Source organism: Bos javanicus, chromosome X (assembly GCF_032452875.1).
Source record: "Bos javanicus breed banteng chromosome X, ARS-OSU_banteng_1.0, whole genome shotgun sequence".
Classification (NCBI taxonomy): domain Eukaryota; kingdom Metazoa; phylum Chordata; class Mammalia; order Artiodactyla; family Bovidae; genus Bos; species Bos javanicus.
Window position 1 is genome coordinate 141,321,034 of NC_083897.1, and position 24,355 is coordinate 141,345,388.

Here is a 24,355-nt window from a genome sequence, read left to right on the forward strand (position 1 = left end):
GTTTTTCCAGTAGTCACGTATAGATGTGAGAGTTGGACCGTAGAGAAAGCTGAACACCGAAGAATTGATGCTTTTGAACGGTGGTGTTGTAGAAGACTCTTGAGACTCCCTTGGACAGCAAGGAGATCCATCCAGTCCATCCTAAAGGAGATCACTCCTGAATGTTCATTGGAAGGACTGATGCTGAAGCTGAAGCTCCAGTATTTTGGCCACCTGATGTGAAGAGCTGACTCACTGGAAAAGACCCGGATGCTGGGAAAGATTGAAGGCAGGAGGAGAAGGGGATGACAGAAGATGAGATGGTTGGATGGCATCAGCGACTCAATGGACATGAGTTTGCGTAAACTCCGGGAGTAGGTGATGGACAGGGAGGTCTGGCGTGCTGCAGTCCATGGGGCCGCAAAGAGTGGGACACGACTGAGCCACTGAACTGAACTGAACTGAGTGACTTTTTGCTTTGGAGTCAAATAGCAATTTCTTGGGTGAGTCAGAGCTCCTCTTGTTCATTCAAGGTTGGAGGAAGTTAATCTTGAAGGTGGAATGCCCAGAATGTAAGTGGTTTTCTTCACTGAGCTTGTGGGTCACCTCAGCCACGTACAGCAGAGATAGAGTCAATGCACTTGCAACCTTTATGATCAGAGTTGGGGCCTGCGGTACATTTTCCTCTCAAATTCTCCTGGCCTAGTCCAAGCCCCGTAAATATTATCTCAGGGTTATCAGTTGGCAGGTGGGCTTCCCTGGTGGCTCAGATGGTAAAGAATCTGCCTGCAGTGAAGATTTTTCTTTGGCCAATTTCCTCTTTCAGACCAGAGAGGTTTCCAGGGTTGGGGAGAGCTGGGTTCGATCCCTGGGTTGGGAAGATCCCTTGGAGGAGGAAATGGCCACCCACGCCAGGATTCTTGCCTGGAGAATTGCATGGGTAGAGGAGCCTGGAGGGCTGCAGTCCATGGGGTTGCGAAGAGCTGGCCACGACTGAGTGACTAAGCCCAGTTCAGCACATGGATGGTACTTAACAAGCCAGCGTCAGAGCGCAAGTCACCCAGAAGATGCAGGTAAAAACCACCTAACAAGGCTTTGCTATGGGCTTCCTTTGTGGCTCTATCGTAAAAAATTGGCCTGCAATGCAGGAGATGTGGGTTTGATCCTTGGGTTGGGAAGATCCCCTGGAGAAGGAAATGGCCACCCACTCCAATATTCTTGCCTGGAGAATCCCATGGACAGAGGAGCCCGGTGTGCTATACAGTCAATCGGATCGCAAAGAGTTGGACACGAATCTACTAAGGAGACAGTTCTCCCCTTAAACAGTCATGGTGGGCTGCCAATATTCATGTTCTTTTATTTAAAAAAATTTTTTACGTGTATATTGCAGTATTTATTTTTGACTGCACTGTGCCTTGTTGCACTGGGCTTTCTCTTCCTTGTGGAGAGTGGCGGCTACTCCCTACTTGTGTTCCCTGGGCTTCTCATTGCGGTGGCTTCTGTTGTTGCAGAGCACGGCCCCTGGGGCACACTGCGGGTTTCAGTAGCTGCATCTTGCTGCCTCTTGGGTGCTCAGCTTTTGTAGTCGAGGCACGTGGCTCGTGGGTTGTCGCAGGCGGGCCGTAGGGCACACAGATGTCAGTAGTCATGACTCATACGCTTCATTGTTCCTTGGCATGTGGAATCTTCCCAGAGCAGACATGGACCCCTGTCCCCTGCATTGGCAGGTGGATTCTTCTCCACCGTGTCGCCAGGGAAGTCCTCGTGTGATTTCTTCATCAGGGTGGGCCTCTTATTCGGAAGGCATGGTAACCAAGTAGGACCTGGTAGCTCTGTGTATTTAAACTCTCTAACTCGGAAGGAGAATTCGCCACTGAGTGGGTACTGAGAGTCTCAGATTCCATGCAAATACATTTCTGAGTGTTTCCATATATGTGTCTCCCAGCCCCATCCTTTGCAACGTCAAGGTCATGCTTGCGGTCAACTCTGCCCACAGTTCCCTGCATCCATTTCCTAGGGCCGCTGTAACAAAGACCCAGCCCTTAGTGGCTTTGAATAGCTCACAATTCAAATAGAAAAAAAGGAAAAAAAAAAACCTAATCTGGTTCTTCCCTGTGAGTCCAGTGGTTAAGGCTTCGCAGGGGATTTGGCTTCGATCCCATATGCTTTACGGCCAAAAAATAAAGAAAAAAACAGAAGCAGTATTTTAGCGAATCACATCATAGTATATATATACAGTGGAATCTGACTCAGGCATTAAAAAGAATGAAGGAATGTCATTTGCTGCAACAGGGACGGACCTAGATATTGTCATACTGAGTGAAGGAAGTCAGACAGAGAAGGAAATAAGTGACACCCCTTATACGTAGAATCTGTAAAGACATGATACAAGTGAACTTGAGGGAAGCAGACTCAAAGAGTTAGAGAATGAACTTATGGTTACTATGAGGAAGGATGGGAGGAAGGGATAGCTGGGGAGTTTGGGATGGATGTGTGTTGAGTCACTAAGTCACGTTTGGCTCTTAGCTCAAATTCACATCCGTTGAGTTCGTGATGCCATCCAACTGTCTCATCCTCTGCTCCCCCCAACCAGCTATCAAACCCATGCCCCCTGAAGTGGAAACCTGGAGTCCTAACCAGCCCCATCATTTCTGCCTTCTTAGTTAACACCCTGGAAATTCCTCTCACCACTTAACTTTGTTGTCTCTTCATTGTCTTTCTCTCCGAATGCAGCACCCTGAAATGCACCGACGTGAAGTGTATGGAGGACATGATCTATCTATCCATTTCTGTCTAGGGTGAACATTTCATCTCACCTTAAAGGACTCTGGTACAGAGGGCTCTTGAATCTGATACAAGGGCTCCTACCTTACTTTCTCCATGCCTTTGAATCATCCCGTGTTCAAATTTTCCCTTCATCAGTTTTCAGCCCTGACTCCAAAGGTGGATGCATTTTCATGCATCAGCCCTTTTGACACCCTCTGCATTTTTAATCAGCTTGCAGTCACAGCCGAGAACAAGGAAAGACCTTGGGAGATGGTTCTGTTCTTTGGAAGTCTTCTGTTCTTATGAAGAAAGTTGCAATGCCTTTTTTTTCTCAGGGTTTCCCCGATGTCTGCCCATTTAACTCATTATTGACTGGGGTATTTTTTTCTATAAACTAATGCCTGTGACCACTGATGTTTCTTTTGACGGATCAAAAATTCATTCTCTTACTTTACTAACATTTTGTGGGTTACAACATTCAGTGTGACACTTGACCTTCTAATTTTCATAAACTGTTGTCTTCAGTACTCTTTTCTGGAAAAAGAACAGAGAGCTCTCTAGCAGCATTTTCATGTCCCCTCTCCGTAGTGGGATCGGCCACCAAGGATTTTTGTCTTTCTCTTGGTCTACTCTTTGCATCGTCTGAATCTGAACTATGTTCGGAAGAGCTGTCATCTTCTGAGATAATATATGTCGCTTAGACAGTGACAGAAAGTATCTGTATAAAACTCACGGAAAAAACCTCTGTCTCACTCAAACTCTCAAGATGCATCATTTCCCGCAATTTTTTAATGATAAACTTGTGTTTGTAGTAAACACAAAGTTGGAACAGAATCCTAATGGAGCAAACTGTGAAAGATGGAGGTCATAAGGTGTATAACGGCGGGAAAGAGATGGTGCAGCCAATGGACAGGGTAGCCTTGAAACATATACACTGCTGCTGCTGCTGCTGCTAAGTCACTTCAGTCGTGTCTGACTCTGTGGGACCCCATAGACGTCAGCCCACCAGGCTTCCCCGTCCCTGGGATTCTCCAGGCAAGAACACTGGAGTGGGTTGCCATTTCCTTCTCCAATGCATGCAAGTGAAAAGTGAAAGTGAAGCCGCTCAGTCGTGTCCGACTCTTAGCGACTCCATGGACTGCAGCCCACCAGGCTCCTTCATCCGTGGGATTTTCCAGGCACGAGTATTGGAATGGGGTGCCATAACCTTCTCCAAAAAGAAGAAAGATACACACTACCTTGTGTGAAATAGGTAGAGCCAGTGGGAGTTTGCTGTATGAATCGGGGAACTCAAACCAGTCCTCTGTGACAAGCTAGAGGGGTGGGAGGGGGTGGGAGGTGGGAGTGAGCTTCAAGAGAAGTTCGAGATGGAGGCGAAATATCCATTTTTATGGCTGACCCACGTTGATGTACAACAGAAACCAACACAATATTGTGAAGCAGTTATCCTTCAATTAAAAATAAGCAGACTTTAAATATAAGTTGTGTAATGAATCTTTGATCAGTTTTAACCTCTAACAACTTTGCATGGGGATAGTAATTGTGTCACTCTGTAAAAAACATATGGATATGTTTTGAATCAATAATATTCGGTCAAGAAAAAAAAACACACCATTAATAATATATATCTCGGGTCAGGAATGTGTTCATACTTACCATGGTTCCTCCCTGCAGTTCAAAGTCATTGCCACAGTGTCTCACATCTGTATCCTTAATCTGTCTTATTCATGGTCATTTTGCAGCCTGAGACAGCTCTGTAAGGAGAGCCAACTGACCTACAACTTCTCTGATATTTATTTTCCCTTAAATTCATTTGCTGGTTTGGGTTCTCTGTTGATTTATATCCTGTACATTTGTTGTAATTTCCTAGGAAATACGTCTTTAGATGAGAAATGATCTTTCTTCACCTCTCGTTGTTGTTCAGTTGCTCAGTCGCGTCCAACTCTTTGCGACCCCATGGACTGCAGCACGCTAGGCTTCCCTGTCCTTCACCATCTCCCCAGGTTTGCTCAAATCCATGTCCGTGGTGATGTCATCCAACCGTCTCATCCTCTGTCATCCCCTTCTCCTCCTGCCTTCAATCTCAGCCAGCATCAGCGTCTTTTCCAGTGAGTTGGCTCTTTGCATCAGGTGGCCAGAGTATTGGAGTTTCAGCTTCAGCATCAGTCCTTCCATTCAGGACTGATTTCCTTTAGCATGGACTGGTTTGAACTCCTTGCAGTCCCAGGGACTCTGAAGAGTCTCCTCCAACACCACAGTTCAAAAGCATCTGTTCTTCGGCGCTAAGCCTTCTTTATGGTCCAGCTCTCACGTCCATACGTGACTACTGGGAAAACCGTAGTGTTGACCAGATGGCCCGTTGTTGGCAAAGTGATGTCTCTGCTTTTTAATATGCTGTTTAGCTTTGTGGTAGCTTTTCTTCCAAGAAGCAGGCATCTTAATTTCATGTCTGCAGTCACTGTCCACTGTGAATTTGGAGCCCAAGAAAATAGAATATGTCAGTGTTTCCACTTTTTCCCTGTTTGCCCTTAAGTGATGGAACCAGATGCCATGATCTTCATTTTTTGAATGTTGAGTTTTAAGCCAGCTTTTTCACTCTCCTCTTTCACCCTCACCCAGAGGCTCTTTAATTCCTCTTCACTTTCTGCCATTAGAGTGGTATCATCTGCATATCTGATGTTGTTAATATTTCTCCCAGCGGTCTTGATTCCAGCTTGTGATTCATCCGGCCTAGCATTCTGCATCATGAACTCTGTTCAGTTCAGTCGCTCAGTCGTGTCCAGCTCTTTGCGACCTCATGTACTGTGGCTCGCCAGGCTTCCCTGTGCATCACCAACTCCCAGAGTTTACCCAAACTCATGTCCATTGAATCAATCTGTATAGAAATTAATAAAAATGTTAGTGTAACCTCCAGACCAACATTTTATCTTCGGATCGCTCTGAGATTTCCATTGCTTTGTGCTGTCTTAGACGTTGCACATAAGAGCCTGGCTTGTTGATTTAGAGATTTAGTCATCACGTTTTATCAGCTTCTCCAGGACCAGAGTAGGTCATAGTGGAGCCTGTGGAAGGAAGGTAGTTTAAAATGATTTCTGATTGTAGATCACATTTTGCTGGCCTGTACAAAAGAAGCTGTTATTTCCTTGAAAATAGAGCCGAGCAGAGCCACTGTGAAATATTCTACAACACCCAGTTCTCCCATGGATGTGATTCTACCATTTCCTCCCATTTTTTTCATAGCACAATAGCTATTAAGCCATTGTCCTGAAGGCAACAGAAATTAGCTTCTTACAAGACAGTGAATCCTAGATGAGCTCTAAGAAAGGGTTTGACTCATCTCTTTACCCCTTAAAAAATCCTCTCTTAAATTGCAGCTCAATTAAGAGTTAGCCTAAAATAGACATTTTAATTTAAAACAATGTGGTTATAAGTTATGGAAGTGACTTTTAAATCTCACCCCTGTTATAAGAGAGTCGAGTAAATTTAAAAGAATGTTACAGATGCTGACTGAATCCCTGAAAAGTACAGCTTCATTTTCTACAAATGAGTATTTTTTGTTGTTGCTATTCAGTCATGTAGTTGTGTCTGACTCTTTGCGACCTCATGGACTGCATCACGTCAGGCCTCCCTGTCCATCACCAACTTCCAGAGCTTAGTCAGACTCATGTCTGTTGAGTAGGTGATGCCATCCAACCATCTCATCCTCTGTCGTCCCCTTCTCCTCCTGCCCTCAGTCTTTCCCAGCACCAACGTCTTTTCCAGTGAGTCGGCTCTTTGCATCAGGTGGCCAAAATACGGGAGTTTCTGCTTCAGCATCAGTCCTTCCAGTGAGTATTCAGGGTTGATGTTCTTCAGGAAGGACTGGTTGGATCTCCGTGCAGTCCAACAAGGGACTGTTGAGAGTCTTTCCCAGCACCACTATTTGAGTGAGTATTAGACATAAGTGGTGTTTTTCCCTTACGTGAAATGCGGCCTGGTACAGAAGAGGTGTATGAGTAAGTGTATTTTGGTGTATTTCTTCCTGCAACAGTGTGGTCTTGGTGCCCCCCAGATGGCTCAGCCAAAGTAGGGAACACGATGAGATGACATTCTGGATTTTTCCAAACATGCTTGCCGATTCACCTCCATCTGTCTCTCAGAGCTGTCTTACCTGGGCAGCCAATGCAGGTGTCCAGGGAAGCTTTAAAAAAAATTAGCATCCAAGCAGAAGGAGCCTCCAGGCATTTAAAAATAAGAGAGCTGGCCAACACACCACATTCTATATGCTTTGCGTTTCTAAATCAACTCAACTATTTCAGGTGTGTCTCACTGACATTTTTTTTCCCTTGTGTTATTTTAATTTTGGAACATCACTTGGAACTTAGCACACCGCAGGGCTTCCTTATCAGATCCATCGTTATGATTGAAAATCATAATTAGGAAAGCACACAGAAAAGAAGAAGACTTATTAACTGAGGTAGATATTGAGACATAAATGCTGAAAGAGAGCAAGCATAAGATAATTCTGCGTGGTAGGAGGAGAAAGATTATTTTAAAATCTAAGGCTTTTAAATTTGTTTTCTTAAATTTTATATAAAGGTTTGTATTTAAAATGCATATTTTAAAGGTTTTTAAATTCATATTTGGGACAGACAAAGCACCAGGAAAGGATGTTCTATCAATATAGTGATTTAGCCAATTGATTTGATGAAACATGGACATTCTGACCTTCTTTTAGCCAAGAGCCTCCTCTTAGGTCAGTCCATTGGGAGTTATGGCGATCGTGTAAGTCTCCCTGTGTGGTATTCATGGGTGCACACGTGTTCTCCGTTCCAGTGGTCAAGATTTTCACAATATTGCTATTGTGAATATTTTGGCAGTCCTCCATGTACATATTTACACGTTTGTGGAATATAAACAGAAATGATTCACATGAACTGACAAGATGGAAAAAGACTTACAGACTTAGAGAACAGACTTACGTTTGCCTTGGGGAAGGATGGGGGAAGGGATAGTCAGGGAGTCTGGGATGGACATAGACACACTGCTGTATTTAACATGGAGAACCCTCAAGGACCTGGTGTACAGCAGAGGGAACTCTGCTCAATACTCTGTAATAACCGTATGGTTCCGAGGGGGAAGGATGGGGGAAGGGATAGTCAGGGAGTCTGGGATGGACATAGACACACTGCTGTATTTAACATGGAGAACCCTCAAGGACCTGGTGTACAGCAGAGGGAACTCTGCTCAATACTCTGTAATAACCGTATGGTTCCGAGGGGGAAGGATGGGGGAAGGGATAGTCAGGGAGTTAGGGGTGGACATGGACACACTGCTGTATTTAACATGGAGAACCAGCAAGGACCTGGTGTACAGAAGAGGGAACTCTGCTCAATGTTATGTGGCAGCCTGGATGGGAGGGGAGTTTGGAGGGCATGGATACATGTGTATGTGTGGCTGAGTCCCTTAAGCGATCCACGGTAAGCGATCAGAACATTATTGACCATCTATACCCCGAATACAAAATTAGAAGTTAAAAAATGTAAGTTCTTATTATTTTCATAAACTATTTCTGAATGTTCCCTTCCTCCATTAGCTGCTGCTGTTGCTAAGTCGCTTCAGTCCTGTCCGAATCTGTGCGACCCCATAGACGGCAGCCCACCAGGCTCCCCCGTCCCTGGGATTCTCTAGGCAAGAACACTGGAGTGGGTTGCCATTTCCTTCTCCAATGCATGAAAGTGAAAAGTGAAAGTGAAGTCGCTCAGTCGTGTCCGACTCTGTGCGACCCCCTGGACTGCAGCCTGCCAGGATCCTCCATCCATGGGATTTTCCAGGCAGGAGTACTGGAGTGGGGTGCCATTGCCTTCTCCATCAGCAGTGTTCTGCAAATCTCTCGGGTCCTGCAAATCCTGCAGGCCCCGAGCGCTCCCTGACTTCCATGCTCTTTTCCTGTTCCTTCCCCTGTGTGTTCTAGCAGTAAACCACGCTGCCACAATTCTGTGGTGAGACCCTTGGCATCACGGAATAGAATTCCCCAGGGAGGGTGTCACAGGTTTAGAATCATCCCACTCTCTGGAGAGAACAAAGAGCTTAAAGCCACACTCTTTAGCAGCATATGTGAAAGTGAAGTGTTGGTCACTCGGTCGGGTCCCACTCTTTGCGACCCCGTGGACTGTAGCCCACCAGGCTCCTATGTCCAAGGGATTCTCCAGGCAAGAGTATTGGAGTGGGTTACCATTCCCTCCTCCAGGGGACCTTCTCGACCCAGGGATCTAAATTGGGTCTCCTGCATTGCACACAGATTCTATCCCACCTGAGCCATGAGGGAAGCCCAGTTTACTCTAAAGGCATTTATAAACATTCTTATATATATTTTCAGATAAATCCTGATACCAGACATATCAGCATTACAAATGCTGGAAGTGCATTTATAAAGTTTCTCTTCACATTGACCTATGACCAGTTTTTTTTATTAGCAGGACACTAAGAAGCCTAATGATGTCTTTGAGTGAAGAAATAGTAATTTATTATCATTGAATTGTGTCCATGGCAACCCACTCCCTTATTCTTGCCTGTGCAATCCCTAGATGGAAAAGCTTGGTGGGCTCAAGTCTGTGTGGTTACAAAGTATGGGACACAACTTAGGGGCTCAACAACAAAAACCTGTCCATAATTTAACAAGTGATTTAATGAAATAAATCAATGTATGTACACATATGCTTGTACATATGTACAGATACTCATATACGCTCACTTACACATCTTATTTCTATGTCTGGATAGAATGAAGGTATGGATAATGTAATTATATACACATTTAGAAATCTGATGTATATGACATATGGAGTTTGTGTTCAGGGTGATTGAAAAGTTCTAGAACTGTTAAGCTCTAGGGGTGATGGCAGTACAACATTGTATAAGTAATGTTAATACCGCTGACTTCTACCTTTAAGATGGTTAAAATCGCAGAGATTCTGTTATGGAGAATCCCATGGACAGAGGAGCCTGGCAGGCTACTTTTCATGGGATGCAAGAGTTGGACTCGATGTAGCGCTATCCTTATCTCTTATAGATATTTGACTACAATTAAAAGCATATATATTGCCTTTGAACTTGCATCTGCAAGAATTCAAACTGCGATGTGAACACTTGCCCTAAACTAACCACAGGGTGCTGACTCTACCTCTTACCTTAGACACTTGATGCTAACTCCTCCCAAATGAAACTTGACCTTTGACTCTTGACCTCTGATATGAACACTAACATGGAAACTTGAACAGAACCTTCGTCTGAGATTGAAATCTGACACCAACCCTCACCAGGAAGTGAAGCCGGGGACTTTGACCTCCAGATTCCTGGCCTTTGATTTGCCCCATGATCCCAAACAGTGCCTGTGGACCTGAACCTGAGCCCTGACGCAAATGGAAGCTGAATATGAATCTTTGAGTTCAGTTCAGTTCAGTCGCTCAGTAGTGTCCGACTCTGCGACCCCACGGACTGCAGCATGCCAGGCTTCCCTGTCTATCACCAACTCCCGGAGCTTGCTCAAACTTACGTTCATCGAGTGGGTGATGCCATCCAACCATCTCATCCTCTGTCGTCCCCTTCTCCTCTCGACATCAATCTTTCCCAGCATCAGGGTCTTTTCAAATGAGTCAGTTCTTCACATCAGGTGGCCAAAGTATTGGAGCTTCAGCTTTAGCATCAGTCCTTCCAATGAACATTCAGGACTGATTTCCTTTACCATGGACTGTTTTGATCTTGCAATCCAAGGGACTCTCAAGAGTGTTCTCCAACACCCAATGAATTAAGAATGAATCTTAATTCTGCCCAATCTTGAAAAAACCCAGACCCAACCCCTAACTCTATCATAAATCTTTGAATTAAACCCTTGAGCTTTGACCGGAACCCTTGACTGTTGGCTCTTGAGTCAAGCACCGAAGACAGCTTTCACAGAGAGAGCCTGATCCCGCGGCTTTTGAGCTAAGTCATGACCTTTGATCCCTGCCACTATCGTGAACTACAAGCCCTTTATGTTAATATTGACTTCTGCCCCTACCTCGTTGTCTGAAATTTGACCTTGCCCTAATCTCTGAACCTGAATCCATCCTCAAAAGGTGTCCTAACTGTGGACCTTCAGTTTTCAACCCTTTGTCTTCACTCCTTGAGTCCTGACTTTGAATCCTTCACCTGTACGGAAACACAGTCGTGTCCTCCACCTCCCTTTCTCACCTGAATCTTAACCCAAACGCAAACTTGAAACTCCGCCCTGACCCACCAGCGACCAATCTGACTCCCAAACACGTCCCTAAATCTAAGATAGGCTATTTGGTGTCTGGGTCGTGGAGGAAGGGTGTGGGATTTGCAGACCCACAGCCCTACGGACATTGCAGACTCAGACCCTCACACGCAGTTTTCCAAAAGGTTTCATTCACCAGAGATCTAAGCATTGCAGGTTTACGGTCAACCCCTGTTCCTACAGATTTCAAGGTGGAATAGGCATGGCTTCACCTGTGATCTTCCCAATTTCAGACTTGTGTAATTGTGTGATGGAGAGCGAGCCGTAGGTGTCCACCTCCTGGAAAATCCTATTCTTTCAGCAAATACTTCATTGAGAACCAGACACGGAATCTGGGCACAGCCAGGAGCGAGAGTGCCCAGCCCAGTTGAATCAACTTTTTTTTTTTTTTTTTGTAGTGGACATAGAGTAACACTCAGTCAAAACCAAGACTCACTCCATGTTGAAGTCCCATCTGCAGATCAGAATGAAGATTTTAGTCACTCAGTTGTGTCTGACTCTTTGGGACCCCATGAACCATAGACCGCCAGGCTCCTCTGTCCATGGGATTCTCCAGGCAAGGATACTGGAGTGGGTTGCCATTCCCTTCTCCAGGGGATCTTCCCGACTCAGGGGTCAAAGCTTGGTCTCCTGCATTGCAGGTATATTCTTTACCATCTGAACCACCAGTGATCAAACATGTCTTCAACTGTCTTGCAGAGCATGGGAACACAGTTCTCTCTGAAAGCAATTTTCTCTACTTCTGTATATGAATGATTTCTTTACTACATTGGGTACCAACATGAGAAACTCAGCTGCTTCTCAATTTGTACAGAAATCCACCCATCTGTGTATAGGTGTGTGTCTGTGTGTTTTTTGTATCTTAGTATGTATCAGATTTAACTTACGCTTTGAGGAGAAACTCGAAACATTTTACTGTGATAATGTAAACTTACACCTTTCAAATGGATTATCTCTCAGCTCTTTTCATCTTTTGGGTATCCTATAACCGGGGATTCTGTTCTGCATGTTTTAACTCATCATACTGGCCAATTTGCTGAGCCATATTTATAATCTGGGCTTCCCAGGTGGCGCTGGTGGTAAAGAACCCGCCTGCCAGGGCGGGAGACGAAAGAGACCCCTGTTTGATCCTTGGGTTGGGAAGATCCTCTGGAGGAGGAGATGGCAACCCACTCCAGCATTCTTGCCTGGAGAATCCCATGGACAGAGTTGGACACGACTGAAGAGACTACGGACAGCCCAGCACCTTTATAATCTATTCTTTTTTCGGCATTCTCTTTCTGCCATGCATGATTTAAGAAAGAACGCAATGTAACTCACTTCTCTCCCCAAGATGCGTTCGCTTCTCTCATCAAAATAATAATAAACTCGTGCTTTGTTAAGGTAGTTCTGAGTACATGATGGAATCCCTTTAGAAGCTGTATTGTCTCCATAGCTGTTGTTGCCATTTGAATAATTATTATCCTCCCAGCCCTGGAGCACAGTCAATAGGTCGGAATCTTCAGGAGGTTTAGTCTCGAACTTTTTTGAAAATACCTCCAAGGTGTTCAGCTGTGTCTGGAAACCCCTGGTAAAAAGTTAGAACACATTCCCCAGATGTGGCGTATTAGAACATCAGGTTTAAGAAAACTTGTACTAAATGCCTTCATAAATTCGAATTGAGACTTAAGAATTTAGATTCCTTAGTTCTCGATACTGCAAAACAGCATTTGGCACAAGCCAGGGAAGAATTAGAACACGTGTCACTGTATACATTACAGATAAACGATTGTTGTTTTAGTGTTTGTCTAAAACGAGACCACTAACGTAAAGCCGTCAGCTTCTCTGCATTAGAAAATTTAGGATTGGTGATTATGCTGGTTGTTGAGCTGCTGAATTTGACCTGGAAAAGAAAAAAACAATTTTATTTTTTAAATATTATTCTCTAGCTACTTCATGGAGTCCTGAATCCAGTTTTTAAGGTAGTTGTAATCTTTTTATCGTTTTTAACATGAGAGAAATTTTCATCCATGGACATGAATAATTAAACAGCTTGCTAAAGTGTTATCTGAAATAAAAGTAGAACACGATGAAGATTTTTTTTGGATCCCTCTCTCTTCCCCTTTTAAACTATATGCCTTTGGTCTTACTCAGAGAGTCATAACCTCTCGGATTCTTGTTTATCATTTCCTTCTTCTGCTATATTTTACTTATACAAATCATCTCTAGCATGACCCTTTTAATATGCTGCGGGTAGAGTGGTTTTGGTCTTCTGTAAATTAAATCCTATATTCATCTTCACTTGACGTTTTGCGTGGAAGGCCGTGATTTTGGTGTTCAGCCCTGGTGATGTTTGAAGATGTAGCTTGTTTATGCATGGATTCCTCTGAGTTACGCCTTCATACATTTCAATTCTTCCTTTGCTTCTTTTTTGTTCCTTGTACTAGTTGTACTTTGTAGATTCTGTATATAAATAATATCATGCAGTATTTATCTTTCTCTGTCTGATGTTTTTACACTTAGTATAATACCCTCTAAGGCCATCCATGTTGCTGCAAATGGCATTATTTCATTCTTTTTTATGGCTGAGTAATATTCCTGTGTGTGTGTGTGTGTGTGTGTGTGTGTAAAACACCTTCTTTATCCATCCATCTGTTGATGAACATTTAGGTTCTTCTATGTCCTAGCTATTGTAAAAAGTGCTGCAGTGAACCCTGGGGGTACGCATATCTTTTTGAATTAGAGTTTTCTTTGGATATATGCCCAGGATTGAAGTTGCTGGATCATATGGTAATTCTAATTTTTAGTTATTTTGACGAACCACCATACTGTTTTCCAAAGTGTCTGCACCAGTTTACATTCCCACCAACACTGTATGAATATTATGTGGTTTTTCATAAAAAATGAAGAGCTTCTAGTGAGTTTCTTCCACACCCATCATGTACCTTGCAAAGAATCAGTCTTTGAGATCAGAAGACACTTGTCACCCTTCAGTAGTCGGGCATAAGGTGGTAGAAATGACATTTCTATTCCATTCAGTTGACTTTTCTGCAAGCTGACATAAATCTATATTTAAAATGAATTTATTCCACTCTGTAATTATAACAAGATGCCCACTTTATGATTTTTCTTTATAAATCCCTGCTTATACATTAAGAGTTTGGCATTCACATATACACAGCTGCTGTACATGTGCAATTTACCAGATATATGATTTGGACAAGGAGGGTGATGAAAAAATTCTGCATGAGAATCTAGACAGTGTATTAAAAAGCAGAGACATCACTTTGCCAACAAAGGTGTGTATAGTCAAACCTACTGGTTTTTCCAGTAGTCATGTATGGATATGAGAGCTGGACCACTGAGAAGGTTAAACACTGAAGAACTGATGCTTTCAAACTGTGGTGCTGGACAAGACTCTTTAGAGTGTGTTGAACTGCAAGGAGATGAGACAAGTCAATCCTGAAGGAAATCAACCCTGAATATTCATTGGAAGGATTGATGCTGATGCTCAAGCTCCAATATTTTGGCCACCTTATGCAAAGAGCCAACTCATTGGAAAAGACAGTGATGTTGGGAAAGATTGCAGGCTGGAGAAGGGGACGACAGAGGGTGAAATGGTTGGATGGTATCACTGACTCAATGGACATGAGTTTGAGCAAGCTCCAGGAGATAGTGCAGGACAGGGAAGCCTGGTGTGCTGCAGTCCATGGGGTTGCAGAGAGTTACACATGACCTTGGAGAAGGCAATGGCACCCCACTCCACTACTCTTGCCTGGAAAATCCCGTGGACCGAGGAGCCTGGTAGGCTGCAGTCCATGGGGTTGCTAAGAGTTGGACACGACTGAGCGACTTCACTTTGACTTTTCACTTTCATGCATTGGAGAAGGAAATGGCAACCCACTCCAGTGTTCTTGCCTGGAGAATCCCAGGGACAGGGGAGCCTGGTGGGCTGCCGTCTATGGGGTCACACAGAGTCGGACACGACTGAAGCGACTTAGCAGCTTAGACATGACCTAGCAACTGAGCAACAACAAAGATGATAATCAGCTATTTTCTTTTAAAAATAACTCATTACTAATCAACTGTTTGGTGTCACTTTATGCTTTTAAAATAACATGGTGGTTTAGCCACAGACATTAACTCTAGAAGCCATCAATATTGTTAATTAAAGGAAAGCTCAGTTTTAGGAACACAAAATGAATTTGTTAATTAGAAGTTGTTTTGCGTGAAAAGGTCAGGTGTTATTTGAAGTTTGTATTAATTATGAAGGTCAATTAAATATTTTTTTTTCATCTCATTCCTTGCATTTTAGTGAGGAAGAGTGTAGAAGTTAGCTATGTGGGAAAAATGAATAGGATCAACATAATGGAACTTTTCTTGGAAACTGAACGTTATGCAATATTCCATAGTCATCCTGTTGCAAATTAGCCATGATTTCCAGTTCCTCAGCCAATTGCTCTGAGGTTAGAAGCATGTTGGCTGATCCAAGGCCTCACTCGACTGGGGAACACTGGTTGGTTTTTAAACAAAACTTGAATAATTAGATGAAAGGTCTTCTGTTTTTCATCATATGCTGTTTCCTTTCTTAAAGTAAATTCATTGCACAGTTGCTTTACCTATGTAAATTAGGTTATAAAAATACATCCACAGTGAGACCAAGATAGTATGAAGGGGTCTTACAAGTTGAGTGTTGTAGTAGACTCTTCATTGGAGAAATGGACTTTCAAATCTCCTCGTCAGCAAGGGCGTGTTGAGTCAGTTCAGTCGCTCAGTCGTGTCTGACTCTTTGCGACCCCATGGACTGCAGCACGCCAGGCCTCCCTGTCCATCACCATCTCCTGGAGCGTGCTCAAACTCATTTCCTTTGAATCAGTGATGCTATCCAACCATCTTATCCTCTGTTATCCACTTCTCCTTTTGCCTTCAGTCTTTCCCAGCATCAGGGTCTTTCCTAGTGAGTCAGCTCTTTGTATCAGGTGGCCAAAGTATTGGAACTTCAGCTTCAGCATCAGTCTTTCCAATGAATATTCAGGACTGATTTCGTTTAGGACGACTGGTTTGATTCCCTCGCTGTGCACAGGACTCTCAATAGTCCTCTCCAGCATCGCAGTTTGAAAGCATCGATTCTCTGGTGCTCCGCCTTCCTTATGGTCCCACTCTTACATCTGTACATGGCTACTGGGAAAACCATAGCTTTGACTCTTTGAACAAACATCGTCTAAGTGACGTCTCTGCTTTTTAATATGCTGGTCTAGGTTTGTCGTAGCCTTTCTTCCAAGGAGGATATTTAACAATTGAGAATTCACCAGGAAGACTGCATAGTCAAGCTATTCAACCAAAGGGACAATTTGAGTGTGTGTTACACAGAGGGGATATACACTCAGTCCTGAGAAATATCCCTACTTCTTCAACAGCTACCTTTCTGTACCTGAAACTGAACTTTCTGTAGGGGTTTTATTGGGTTGTCCAAAAAGTTTGCTCAGGTTTTTCCATAGCGTCTAATGGAAAAACGCAAACGAACTTTCTGGCTAGCCCAATAGCTCTTTCCAAGGTCACTCCAATCACTTGTTGCTAATGTTGTGTTGTATTTCCTCTCAAACCTTCCCAGGGTCTTTCGTTATGTCTTTTTTCCCTACGGTATTGTGTCAAGTTTCAGGTGAACAGCAATGTGATTCAGTTTGATGGATGTATGGATAGATAGATGGATGGATATCCATCCTTGGTTATTACAAGATATTAAGTCTAGTTCCCTCTGCTGTACACTAAGATCTTTTGTTTATGGAGTTTATATATAGCTGGGTGTGTATGCTAATCCCAAACGTGCTGTTCCTACCACTTCGGATCCCCTTTGATAACGATGTTTGTTTTTTATGTTAGTCTATCTCTATTTTGTAAATAAGTTCATTTGTAGTATTTTTAAGATTGTATCAGGGGCTTCACCTGCAGTGCGGGAGAAGGAATTCCTGCAGTGCAGGAATCCACCTGCAGTGCAGGAGACCCCAAGTTCGATTCCTGAGTCTGGAAGATCACCTGGAGAAGGGAATGGCTACCCACTCCAGTGTTCTGGCCTGGAAAATTCCATGGACTGTATAGTCCGTGGGATTGCATGTATAAGTGATGTCATATATTTGTCTTTCTCTGACTGACTTCACTTCGTATGATCATCTCTGCATCGATCCACATTTCTGCAAGTGGCCTTATTTCATTCTTTTTCATGGCTGAGTAGTATTCCGCTATATGTATGTACCACATCTTCTTTATCCGTTCTCCCAAGGCAATAGAAATCAAAGTGAAAATAAACAAATGGGACCTCATCAAACTTATAAGCTTTTGCACAGCAAAGGAAACCTTAAACTATCTTCTTAACCAAGTTCCAAGGTTCCCATTGAAAACCAACATTGGAAAGCTTGGGGATATTTCTGAACACAATTAAGATTACATGAGTTAGTCTGCATGACTAGGTTTTGATAGAGATGAAGAAGAATGTCTGTTTTTTTTTTATATTTAGTTGTTAGCATTTTATGGGCAAATAACAAACCAGATTAATTCTTATCTGCCCCTCGATAGTATCCAGTCATAAATACTAGGAAACCCAGCAACCAGCCATGCTTGTCTTGCAGTTGAGGATGAAATGGTGTATCTAATAGTGAGCTTCCCTGGGGGCCCAGCTGGTAAAGAATCCACTGCAATACAGGAGACCTGGGTTCGATCCCTGGGTTGGGAAGATACCCTGGAGAAGGGAATGGCTCCCCACTCCAGTGTTCTGGCCTGGAGAATTCCATGGAGTGTGTAGTCCATGGGGTCACAAAGAGTCGGACACGACTGAGTGACTTTCCTTACTTAGTGTGTCTAAGCAGGTCAGCATATTTGGAATTTGTACACTTTGTGAGAAACTATCAAAATTGGGTTTCACAGTTGTAACACTGAGTTATGTAAATTATCTTTATTTCTTAAATACAGTTTGTAGTGCCATGAATACCATATAAATACAAAATCGCTATGGGCTTCCCTGGGGGCTTCCGACTGCCAGTGCAGGAGACGGGGGCTTTGATCCTCTGGGTCTGAAAGATCCCCTGAAGGAGGAGATGACAGCCCACTCCAGTTTTCTTGCCTCTGAAATCCTATGGACAGAGAAGCCTGGCGGGCTACTGTCCATGGAGACACAAAAAGTCACACACAGCAACTGAGCATGCCGTCAGAGACACACACACACACACACACACACACACACACACACATATTTCATGCATGTTTCATAAACAGTATGTGATGGCAAAAAAATGACTTTCCTAATACGTTTTAAAATATTTGTGTTAAAAATGAATTGTAGCTCACAAATGAAATAAAGCTGTCTGTAAGTTTTCAAAATATGTGTCAGAATCCACTCTTATATCATTTTCCCTCAGCTTTTATCACGTTAGTTGGGTCATTGCATGTATATCAGAAATTCGGTTGGATAAGGACCTCCATCATTTTCTCAGCATGGTTGCAGCTATATTTTTGCCTTGCGTTTCTCTTTAGACTCTGAGTACCCAATAAACACTAAATAAATAATAAACAAGCACTGAATACACAGACTGAACAGATAAATGTGCATCAGCTTCATGCAAAGTTATTCACCAACAACATTTTGCAGTCGGAGCATATAAGCTTTATCGTCTGCATAATCTTTCTTTTCATTGAAGTGTAGTTGATTTACAGTGTTGCTTTAATTTCTGCTATATAGCAGTGTGATTCAGTTATACACACATACTCTTTTCCATGATGGGGTCTCAGAGGATATTGAATATAAAGTTCACTGTACTCTGCGGTCTGTGGCAGGCTCTTGTTCACCCATCCAGTGGATAACAATTGGCATCTAGGAATCCCAAACTCCCCCCCTGTCCCCCACAGCAGCCACAAGACTGTTTTCTGTCTGGGACTTAGCTTCTGTTTCATAGTTAAGTTCATTGGTATCATATTTAGGATTTCACATGTGATATCATAGCATATTTGGTCTTCCTCTGTTTGACTTACTCCACTTAGTATGAAAATCTCTAGGCTCATCAATGTTGCTATAGATGGCATGATTTTGTTCCTTTTTGTGGCTGCATAATATTCCTGTGTGTGTGGGTGTGTGGGTGTGTGTGTGTGTGTATACTCACTGCATCATCTTTTTTTTTTAATCAATAGTATTTTGTTTGTTTTTTCTTTTTTATTAATTGGAAGAAAATTACTTTACGTTGCTGTGTTGTTTTCTGCCATACAACAACTAAAATCAGACATAATTATGCATATATCATAAAAAAACAACAATGAAAATCAGACATGATTTTGCATATATCATAAAAAATATGAAACGATCCATGAATTTTTGTGTCATGCTTGCTGAGGGCCATGCTAATCTTCTCTATATTGTTCCAATTTTAGTGTATGTGCTGCAGAAACACACACTATACCACATCTTCTTTTTAAAATTTTTATTGTAAGTTATTTGCTTTACCATAATGTACCACATCTTCTTTATAGCTTCATCTGTAGATTGGCATTTAGGCTGTTTGCATACACGGCTACTGTGAATACGATCATCTGTATAATACAGACAGAGCCTAGGTAGACCAGTTATCCACTTTCCCTGTGGCATTCTTTCATTTATCAACAGATACTTCTCCTTACTTGCTCTCTGTGGGTGAAACAGAAATAAATGGCAGGGTTTGTGATATCCCATTTGTAGCATAGAGTTCTATATAAATCATCTTTATGTCCTAAATACAATTTGTAGTGTCATGAAAAATATATAAGTGCAAAATGTATATGGGCTCTCCAAGAAGCATGATGCTTTCAAAAGCACATCATCCAGTTAGTTTCTCAAGCTGTGCTATTGGACTAAGATGTACTCTTCTCAACTTTACAGCTGAGAAATGTGAGGCTTTCCTGCAGATTCAAAGCCAAAGCTGACTGCCTCTGTGTGTGTGCGTGTGTGCGTGTGTGTGTGCATGAGCGTGTGCAAACGTTTGTGCAGTTAGTTGAGCCTCTTTGTGACCCCATGGACTGCAGCCCACCAGGCTCCTCTGTCCATGGGATTCTCCAGGCAAGAATACTGGAGTGGGTTGCCATTTCCTCCTCCAGGGCATCGTCCCGACACAGGGGTCGAACCCAAATCTCCTGCATCTGCAGGTGGATTCTTCACCATTAGCGCCATCTGGAAAGCCCCCTACTGCGTGACTCCACTGCAAAATATTGACAGGCTCCTGACCTGGGAGCAGATCCCCGTCATAGAAAGTGCTAGGTTCTATCACTCTAACTCACTTAATGCAGTGAACTGACTTGAAGGAACTAAGACCATTCGGAGAAACTTGAAAAGGGACACACGCGTCGGTGGTGGATAAGAGATGAAATGTCTGTGGTTGATTCCTGCCTAAAGGGATGGACCACAGAGGTTATGGAGTCAGTCTCCAGGTGGCGCTGTGCTCCATAATCAGAGAGTAAGTTTTGAACTGAGGCCATATGTACAGGAGCAAGGGACCTTACAGGATGCTGGCAGTCATATAAAGGGCGTCCTAGGAAGAGATGGGTTTCCCAGGGAGCTCAGTTGGTAAAGAATTCGCCTGCAACGCAGGAGACCCCGGTTTGATTCCTGGGTCAGGAAGGTCCCTTGGAGAATCGGTAGGCTACCCACACCAGTGGGCTTCCTGGTGGCTCAGCTAGTAAAGAATCCACCTGCAATGCAGGAGACCTGGGTTCGATCCCTGGGTTGGGAAGATCCCCTGGAGAATGGAATGGCTACCCACTCCAGTATTCTGGCCTGGAGAATTCCATGGACTGTATAGACCATGGGGTCACAAAGAGTCGGACAGGACTGAGCGACTTTTGGTTTCACCTTCAGGAAGAGATGGAAGATACTGTGTACAAAGAGAGACGGAGATGCAAGGTGTATCCCAGGGGACAGTCAAGTGGAATGTGGTCGATTTGTTGGCTAAAGGGCATGTGTCAAGCATGGACAGCGATGTAGAGATGGACCACAGTGGATGGCCCTGAACATCCCACTAAGACATTTGACTTTCACACAAGCTTGCTGTGTTATGTGTATACGTGTGTATGTCCGTGTACAATGGATAAAAAAGCAGTTATACATGGGAAGAAAAAGCAGTTATTTGAAATTAAGTGTGAAAATCACTTATAGCCACCTTCTTAACATTAGTCACTCAGTCGTGTCTGACTCTCTGTGACCCCATGGACTGTAGCCCACCAGGCTCCTCTGTCCATGGGGATTCTCCAGGCAAGAATACTGGAGTGAGTTGCCATTTCCTCCTCCAGGGGATCTTCCCGACCCAGGGGTCGAACCTGGGTCTCCTGCATTGCAGGCACATGTTTAACCATCAGAGCCACCAGGGAAGTCCCTTCCTAGAGACAAACACTATGAACTATTTGATTTCTTTGCAGAGTTTATATTTGTGCACACCCTTCTTGTTATGGTCATAAAAATGGGATCTATAAGACAAAGTATTCCGTTTTCTCTGAAGACATCTTAGACGTGATTCTGTTGTTTACACATAGAAATACTCTGTATAATTTTATATACATATACAGCTCCTGTTATGTGGATTCAGCCAACAGAATTCATGCAGCAACTGTATTCATGGATTTTGAGATTGCTGTCATTGATGTTTTATTGTTGATCAGTTGCTAATTTGTGTTCAACTGTTTGCGACCCCTTAAACTACAGCCTGTCTGGCTTCCCTGTCCTCCGCTATCTCCCAAGTATGCTCAAATTTATGTCAATTAATTTGCTAATGCTATCCAAACATCTTAGATTCAAGATTATAATCAATAGGTATATTTTTGGTCAGTCTGTGCTTCCGAGGCAGGGGGCTCAGGTTCAATCCCTGGTCAAAGAACTAAGATCCCACATGCCATGAGGTTTGGCCCAAAAAAATAATATATATTTTTTAAAAAATTCTGAGCATTAGCACATTGCAAACCCTCGCATGGCTATTTCTGTATCAATCCAGATTTTTATAGAACGCATTTATGGAAATAGAACTGCTGAGTCAGAGGGCTTCAGGTTTTGATTTTCGTGTGTTTTGCCCTTTTATATGCCTTCGGAGTGCCATGATTATATTGATGGTGTAGAAATGGATTGGAAGCTGCAAGGTTGAGTGAGTGAATCAGACCTCTTATCTTGGACACTGCGATGCAGCCTTGAGGAGTGATGAAGTGTCTGAGCTATTCAAGAGTTGAATTTGTTGTTCAGTCACTAAATCGTGTCTGACTCTTTGCAACCCCATGGACTGTAGCACACCAGGCTTCCCTGTCCTTCCCTCTCTCCTGGAGTTTCCACAAAGTCATGTCCGTAGAGTTGGTGATGCCATCCAACCATCTCATCCTCTGTCGTTCCCTTCTCCTCCCGCCTTCAATCTTTCCCAGCATCAGGATCTATTCCAGTGAGTCAGCTCTTCACATCAGGTGGCCAAAGGATTGGAGCTTCAGCTTTAGCATCAGTCCTTCTAAAGGATATTCACAGTTGATTTCCTTTAGGATTGATTGGTTTGACCGCCTTGTTCCCCAAGGGCCTCTCAACAGTGTTCTCCAGCACCACATTTCAAAAGCATCTGTTTTTTGGCACTCAGACTTCTCATCAACAAATCTGGAAAATATTCAAGGATGAGGTTTTGATTTAAGGAAAAAAAAAATCTTGTTGGCTCAAAGGGGATTTGGTTCCAGACTGGCTGTTGCCAAATTCTCATCATCATGAAATATGTTTATCAATGATCTTCACCTTTTGATCAGCGTTGTATAACAAACAGGGGTTTATCATGTTCTATTTTGTTTCCAGAATTTAATGAGTGTTAGTTTTGTGAATCCATATATTTTCAGCTAAAATACTTTAAGACATCTGTGCAACCTTGTGCAAATTGTCAGTAAGGGATAGAATATGCTTTATAAAAATAGTGCAAGGAATCCCACTGATACAGTCATGAGCCCCACACTCTGAAACACGTGCTGTAGAAATCATGTGTCCGTCATCATTCTCTTAGATTTATTCTCCTGACACAGGAAATTGCTCTGACTCTGTGCAATACTGAGATGGCAACGAAATATCATAAAAGTAGCATTAGTTACGACTTGGGCCATTTTTAAGCAAAATGAAAACGAAATCACACACAATCCAAATAGCTTTGCCTATCCTGCCCACAGGATTTAAATGTTTTCCCAGTTTTATCCCATTCTTTAGAACCTATGCACTCTTGTTAAATCATAAATGAATCCAATAATAAAAATTCAGGGACTTCCCTGGTGGTCTTGTGGCTAAGACCCCATGCTCCCAATGCAGGTGGCTGGGTACAACCCCTGGTCAGTGACCTGGGTTCCCCAAGCCTCGACTAAGACCCCACAAGGCCAAATAAATAAATAAATATTTTTTTAAAAAAAGAAGAAAACGTCAGTTTCACCTCGTAACAATCACACCCAGGGAATGATTTTCTGTAAGCATCAAAGAACGAAAACGGGCATTTTTATTGTCCTGCTTCATATTTCTGCCTTAGCTCTGATTCTCGTTACATAGATTTCTGTTCCAGCTAATTTACGTGACCTAAAGTAAATTGTGTGACTTTTCTAATTGAAATGTTTTCATTTACACATTTGCTTTTTGCTTTTACTCCGTTGAATTAAATATTGTGTGCACAAATACAAAATTTTCTCTCAAATGCAAGCACCTTGAAAATGTAAATGCTTTTCTTCTATGGTCACTTGGTTGTTATCTTCTGTTTAATGATCATAAAAAAAAAATGCCTACTGTGCCTGTGGTTGTTCAATCGCTCAGTCGTGTCTGATTCTTTGTGACCCCATGGGCTGTAGCACGCCAGGCTTCCCTGTCCTTCACTATCTCCCAGAACTTGGTCAAACTCATGTCCATTGAGTTGATGATGCCATCCAACCATCTCATCCTCTGTCGTCCCCTTCTCCGCCTGCCCTCAATCTTTCATGCTTAGGTAGTGAATTATTTCTCAAGGGATTACATCATCTGCGGCATTAAAGTCATGTTGCAAACAACTGAAGTGTAGTTATTAATACATCTGACCCCACTGGGCTTCTTACCGCCCACCTAATGTGTGTTCTGGAACCAATCTCTTAAAGAGTTGCAGTTCAGTTGAATGAGGAACATTTGGATCCTGGTTAGCTACTCTACAACCCTCAACTTTCTGTTCCAGAGCCATATTTAGACCAAATACAATGCACACAATACTCATTTCATTCAATGTGAATGAGAGATGGGATTTAGGGTTTTAAACCATCTTTTCCATGAATCACATTTTAAAATAAACACCCAGCCACTTAGCACATCTTGTGTGTGTGTGTGTTTTATTCCTT

General features: G+C 42.9%; 1 protein-coding gene and 1 non-coding gene across 3 annotated transcripts in view; one reads left to right on the forward strand and one right to left on the reverse strand.

Moving 5' to 3' along the window:
* The window catches only part of NLGN4X (neuroligin 4 X-linked), a 388,593-nt gene that overhangs the window by 337,024 nt on the left and 27,214 nt on the right, over positions 1-24,355 (forward strand). The window lies entirely within an intron of this gene.
* On the reverse strand, positions 19,333-19,434 carry LOC133243566 (U6 spliceosomal RNA). Its single transcript, XR_009735122.1, has one exon. It is a non-coding gene; the product is annotated as a U6 spliceosomal RNA (small nuclear RNA).